Raw genomic sequence first — 6,904 nt, forward strand, 5'->3', positions numbered from 1 at the left:
GTAGAAATATGGGAGATAGCACACACGCATTGGCATAGTAAATGTTTGAACCAGACCGTACTAAAACCATTTATTTACACTGAGCCCCCTACTTCCTAAAAGATTTTCTTTTCAGTTTACTGAATATATTTTTCTTGCTTGAACTAGAACAGGGGAGCAAGCGGCAGAAGATTGTGACATTGTTGCTATTTGGAGACGCATCAAAATACAGACAAGGTCCTGCATTTTGTGAAAGGTGCAATATTGAATCTTCTTGCACTGATCTAGAATGGATCGTGACTTCGCCCAAAAGTGAGGTATATTGAGCTTGTTGGCACATAGTTAGATATTGTTAGAAGTCCTGGTTGCAATTCGTTTTTTTTTGCATCTACCGGTAGCTCTTCTACTTCTGGTTCATACTTCCTAAAAGATTTTCATTTCAGTTTACTGAATATATTTTTCTTGCTTGAACTAGAACAGGGGAGCAAGCGGCAGAAGATTGTGACATTGCTGCTATTTGGAGGCACATCAAAATACAGACAAGGTCCTGCATTTTGTGAAAGGTGCAATATTGAATCTTCTTGCACTGATCCAGAATGGATCTGACTTCGCCCAAAAGTGAGGTATATTGAGCTTGTTGGCACATAGTTAGATATTGTTAGAAGTCCTGGTTGCAATTTGTTTTTTTTTTGCATCTACTGGTAGCTCTTCTACTTCTGGTTCATGGAATGAATATTCCATGTCTAAAGTTTGTTGTATGCAATACCTATCAAGAAGGGATTTATTGCTATAGATTGATATTTGAATTTTAAATAGATACATCAACTCCCAAAAGCATTACTAGGCTTGTTAAATGCATGCAGTATTGATCTTGTGGTTGAGAACCAATTTTTATTGCTATGTACAAGCTATATTTATTCCGAAAAAAATTATATGCATGTCAGGTTCAGAAATAATTTCTCAAAAACGAATGAGTTCAGAAAGATTAGTGAACCAAAAGGACTTAGACATCATCAGTGAACCATTGCTGAATTTGTTAGATTGATGTCTCCTTGTTTATATATTCTTGGGATATAGTGCAATGTTTGATAGTTTGTCATGTAGTCGTGTTGATTTTGCTGAACTAAGCGTCTCTTGGTATATTTGTTAGAAAATAATTTTTAACACAATGTTTTGATAGCAAGTTATCCAAAATTAATACCTGAAGCAAGCGATAGAGTGTTTGTGTTCGTGTGGCATATTCAGCCATTGGCACTATCATGAAATGGGGTACTTTGCCATATTGATATGGTTCACACACCATATGTTCATTTTCAATGATGTAGAGGTTCTTTTTTAGTAACCAGTGTGTCCATGTTGGTGCAGTTACAACTATGATAATGCAGGGTATACTGCAGGGTCCACGATACCTTAGTAAGTACTTTTACCGCAAATATCGCAAATATTGCAGGGTGTGGTGTTGCTTTCTAAACTTGACTCAGTATGCCACTCCAGACGCCTGTCCAGCCATTGCCCTGCATTGGTCGAGCCATCGCTAGGAGTCTCCTTTTCCTAGCCCAGGTTCCGGATGACAACTTATAGTCACATCACTACTGAAATCATACCTCGGGAGGTATCACCATCACTATTGTTTTAACTATAGATCATGTAATTCATTTGAAATGCTTTCGATCTTCTCAGGTCATGTGGGAACATATCATGGAATGCATTTGCTTTTTCTTCTTTGTGTCATTCAATTAAGTTCATAGGTGCTTAAGAAAATGGTCCATGCCTTCCTTTGTTTTTTGCTATTGATGCAAGTTGATTTATTTTCACTTTCAGGCAGCTAGGCAGATGGAGTTCTTCATTTGGACAAGTAAAATATGGCAACTTCTCGTTGTTTCTCACCTCACAGTTACCATGGAACTCTTGAATTGGTTAGAGCTACTCTCTTGAAAAACAAACCTATGTTTGAACCTCTGTCATGTATTTCTGTTTTTTATATCTTCCTGCAAAAGCTTTGGTCGAACTATGAAATTGCTACATGATTGCTTTTGTCGTATTTCTCTTTTGATCTGATACCTTGGTTTCCATCTCTATGCATTGTTTCTTCTACATCGTTTGTCTGGTTTCGCAAGAAGGATGCTTAAAGGTGCAACTCCTTCATTTATATAGCCATGCACGTTTCTTTTGCATGGTTAGTCCTATTGTAAATTTTAGGCTCATATATACCATATTTCGGTGTGAATGTCAGTCTCTTGATTTTTACATTCTTGACAGCATTTGCCGCACATTCCATAATATATTTGTTTTATATTCTGAACAATTGGATTGAATAGTTCAAGCCACATGTCTGATATCACATCTGAATTAAGTTGTCCTTTATGTGACGTGGGGTGCTGCCTGTGCAGTGGCTCCTCTTTCTCCAGTGGGCGTGGTTTGTGGGAGCTCGTGGGCGCACGACATCTCTTGTTGGTGCAGTCTTTTGTTGGTTCCACTACAGTAAGTGGATCCATTGATCTCCCTGAACCTTGATTTACAAGTACACTTTGTTGCATCGACCATCTAACTAATATTGTGCCCTTCCAATACGTAGCAACATATTTTTTTCCAGCTCTTCCAATACATTAACCAGATCTCGATTCTCACATGGCTCACCATGTACTACAGATAGCCCAGAAACTTTATGAAATGCAGAATCTTCCTGAGAACAAGAAACATGGTTAACAGTGTACCTCAGATCAAATGGATTTCATGTAGGCACCATCCTACTTTTTTAGTTGATTCTCAAAGTAGTTCTGATGTTTATTTGTTTTGCATGCATATTTTAAGTATAAAGGTTGCCTCTTCCTCTGTTCCCATTGGTTTTCTTTGATCAATGTAGTGATCCACACTAAAACGTGTATGAAAATGTTTTTGCTGGGGCTCTAAAATATTCTATAGTTGCATGTTTCTTATCTGACCAAATTGCATTGTTTTATTCCAGATCTCGTGTTTGTCCAAGCCTGAAGGTAATGAACAAGAATTTTTGTGCTTGCTTGGCTACTGTGTGAAAAAGCATATTTTTTACTAGAGTTATAAGCTATAGATTTTGAATATGCTCCAATTTGGTCACTTTTGATCGATTTTGAATATGATCCAATGTGATCACTTTTGAGCTTCAATCAGATAAAAATGTTTCTTTTCCATATAGTTCCTGATCAGAAAAGCATCATATGCAGGTTTGGGACATATGCATCAAGGTGCCAGGTTATATGCATAGTTTTGAGAAGAAAATATCCACCATTGCCATGATATTGATATATTACTATACCATCAGGTGGATATGCTGTTGTGCATGTTGTGAATATTAATCTTCAATAGCATGTGCTTATTGGAAGTTTGTGTATACTAGGAGTATTTGTTAAGAGATGAAAATAGAAAACTACTTTTCATAATGACTTCTATTTCCTTTGGCATCATTTTGGATCTCATGTAAAACATGTATCATCAATACTCATCTATCTATAATCAATCAATACTTATTTCCATATGTTTTATTTCTACGGGTTCCCTTTTCCCACACATGGATGCTGACCACGGTGAACTTCCAATCACAACTGGAGACAGAACAACCACTGTCACGGCCCGCTTTATAAGGGAGTTGACAAAAGGGCCACCATCACTAGAGGATGAGTGACTTCTTCGGTCAGGCTCACATGAACAAAGGGCAAGCATATATATGCTCGCCTTCAAATGCACTTCCAAGGGACCGTGCCTGATCATCTACCCAATATAAGCAAGTTGCAAGAGCCCCTTGCTATATAACTTAGCATTAGTATAGATGCCTACCAAGACTTCTATGTTTATCATCCTTTTGGATCTTATGCTTAGACTGCCGTGTGGTATCCTTTTCAAACAGCCATGATGAAAGAAACATATGTTTTCTCCTTGAAGTGCACGTCCAAAGGCCTCTGCAGATCACAAGAATCCTTTGCTACCTGACTTAGTATTACTATCAGTACCTGCCGATACTTTTATATTTGGCATCATTTTGGATCTCATGTAAAACATGTATCATCAGTAGTCATCTATCTATAATCAATCAGTACTTATTTCCATATGTTTTATTTCTACGGGTTCCCTTTTCCCACACATGGATGCTGAGCACGGTGAACTTCCAATCACAACTGAAGACGGAACAACCACTATCACGGCCCGCTTTATAAGGGAGTTGACAAAAGGGCCACCATCACTAGAGGATGAGTGACCTCTTCGGTCAGGCTCACATGAACAAAGGGCAAGCATATATATGCTCGCCTTCAAATGCACTTCCAAGGGACCGCGCCTGATCGTCTACCCAATATAAGCAAGTTGCAAGAGCCCCTTGCTATATAATTTAGCATTAATATAGATGCCTACCAAGACTTCTATGTTTATCATCCTTTTGGATCTTATGCTTAGACTGCCGTGTGGTATGCTTTTCAAACAGCCATGATGAAAGAAACATATGTTTTCTCCTCGAAGTGCACGTCCAAAGGCCTCTGCAGATCACAAGAATCCTTTGCTACCTGACTTAGTATTACTATCAGTACCTGCCGATACTTTTATATTTGGCATCATTTTGGATCTCATGTAAAACATGTATCATCAGTAGTCATCTATCTATAATCAATCAGTACTTATTTCCATGTGTTTTATTTCTACGGGTTCCCTTTTCCCACACATGGATGCTGACCACGGTGAACTTCCGATCACAACTGGAGACAGAACAACCACTGTCACGGCCCGCTTTATAAGGGAGTTGACAAAAGGGCCACCATCACTAAATGCTGGAGTGACTTCTTTCGTCGGACCCACATGAACGAAGGGCAAGCATATGCTTTCGGCTTCAAATGCACTTCCAAGGGATTGTGCCTGATTGCCTACTCAATATAAGCAAGCTGTAGGAGCCCCTTGCTATATAACATAGTATTAGTATAAATGCCTACAAAGACATCTATGTTTATCCTCCTTTTCGATCTTATGTAATCCTGTAAGACAGTGCTGTGCATTTAGCTATCGATTATCCGCTACTTAGACTGCTCTATCGCATGCTTTTGAAACAACCATGATAAAGGAAATATATGCTCCTTCAAGTGCATATCCAAAGGCTCTGCATGATTATTTATCCAATCTAAAAAGATCACAAGGGTCCTTTCCTGCATGACTTGGTGTATCATTTCCAATCTTATGTACTTACTGCATATAGTATATGAGCTATTCTTTTTGAACAATATTATGTTAATGCATACTCTTACACCAATTGGCTTACATTCGGCCTTTGCGCCATGGGCGCAACGGGTCATCTAGTTGTTTCAACTGCCCGAATGGAGCTATTGCCGACATTCATTGCAACTCGTAGAACGAGTTTCATTGCTTTGATACTGATTAATTGATAGTTTTGTGAACGCCTGTTATACGCTCAATTCATGTAAGATTTCCACATGAATTTTCTTTTGCTTTGTGTTAACGACCAGCAAGTTCTATGATGAAGTTTTCTTTATTCATTCACCGAAAAAGGCTTTTGCCCCGCTTTATATATAAAGCAACAACCCACAAGCATCCAGTACAACCACACGCTACGCCACCGCAACACATGCACACACCTAGGACGGGATAGAAAGGCGCTGAGCGCAGCAACACTACTCCTAGCACTACCGCCCCGAAGATATGAAGCTACGTATGACGAACCATGCGCTCCAAGGCGGCGCCTTCGGGAAGGAAACGACGCCGGAGCACCGCCAGCACCCGATCCAAGGATCAAAGTTTCCCCCGGAGCCACATGACGGGCAATGAGAGCCGCGACGATCCCTTCAAGAAGGGAGCGATCTTCGCCGCCGCCGGTCCGTCCGAAGATAGAGCAAGTTTTCACCTCGGCCAACATTCACTTCCACCGAACGCCACACCCTGGCAACCACGCCGCCCACACGGCCATGATGAGCGGGCAGCACCAAGGCGCGGGCTTTGTCCAAGAGCACCGCGCCACCACCACCACCAGGGCCACCGCCCCAGCATCCAAGACCTCGACACCACCTCACCTGTGACCCGGCGCACCCCAACAAAAGAGACGAGCGGAAAGGTCCCACCTTTCGCGCCCCTGGGCAACCCTCAGCGTCGAGACCCAATAGGTCGGCCAGAACCGGCATCCACCGACCCATCCTGCTACCCCAAGCGCGAGATGAGCTCGGTCCTGCAGCATCGTGCGCGAGACGAGCTCGGTCCTGCTGCATCGTGCATGAGACGAGCTTGGTCTTGCTGCATCGTGCGCGAGACGAGCCCGGTCCTGCTGCATCGTGCGCGAGACGAGCTCGGTCCTGCTGCATCGTGCGCGAGACGAGCTCTGTCCTGTGGCATCAGGCGCGAGACGAGCGGTGGATCGCAGCTAGGAAAGGACCAGCCCATTGATGGGAGTAGCGCCCGAGCGACGAGGAGATGGGGTGAAGGACGAGATGGCCCGGACGCAGACAAACCGATGCCGGAGGAGCCGGCCGTTGCCGCGGGCAGATCCGTCGAGTCACCGTGAAGCCGCCATGACACCGGTAGGCCACCGAGACTTCCCATGTCGCCGCCCACGGCCGGAGCAGCAGCCACGCCCGACCGCTGCCCTACCCGTGTCGCCTGGCGGGCTCCAAGCGCCGGAGCCGTCGGGCACGCACCACCGGAGCCAGGCGCCACCGGCCGGCTCCCAAAGCCAGATCCGGACGGATCCGGCCCGAGACCGGTCGCGAGCCACCTCCCGAGACGGGAGCACCGCAGCCGCCCCGCAGTGCGCAGCCCGAGGATCGCCGGAGCGCCACCACAGCAGACCACCCCGCCGCCCCGCGAGACTGCCGCCGCGTCGCTGGATCCCGCGGGCGTCCAGCACTGCCGCTCGAAGGTGCCGCCCCGTGCCGGCGCCCACAAGCGGACAGGGAAGGAGGGCCCC

The 6,904-nt window shown here is 44.1% G+C and overlaps 1 long non-coding RNA gene across 1 annotated transcript; it reads left to right on the forward strand.

Annotated features, from left to right (window-relative positions):
• The first annotated feature begins 1,856 nt into the window (after nucleotides 1-1,856).
• LOC119282189 lies at nucleotides 1,857-2,391 on the forward strand. Its single transcript, XR_005138650.1, has 3 exons — nucleotides 1,857-1,895; nucleotides 2,100-2,155; nucleotides 2,370-2,391. It is a non-coding gene; the product is annotated as an uncharacterized LOC119282189 (long non-coding RNA).
• Nucleotides 2,392-6,904: the final 4,513 nt, after the last annotated feature.

The sequence above is a fragment of the Triticum dicoccoides genome, chromosome 3B (assembly GCF_002162155.2).
Source record: "Triticum dicoccoides isolate Atlit2015 ecotype Zavitan chromosome 3B, WEW_v2.0, whole genome shotgun sequence".
NCBI lineage: Eukaryota > Viridiplantae > Streptophyta > Magnoliopsida > Poales > Poaceae > Triticum > Triticum dicoccoides.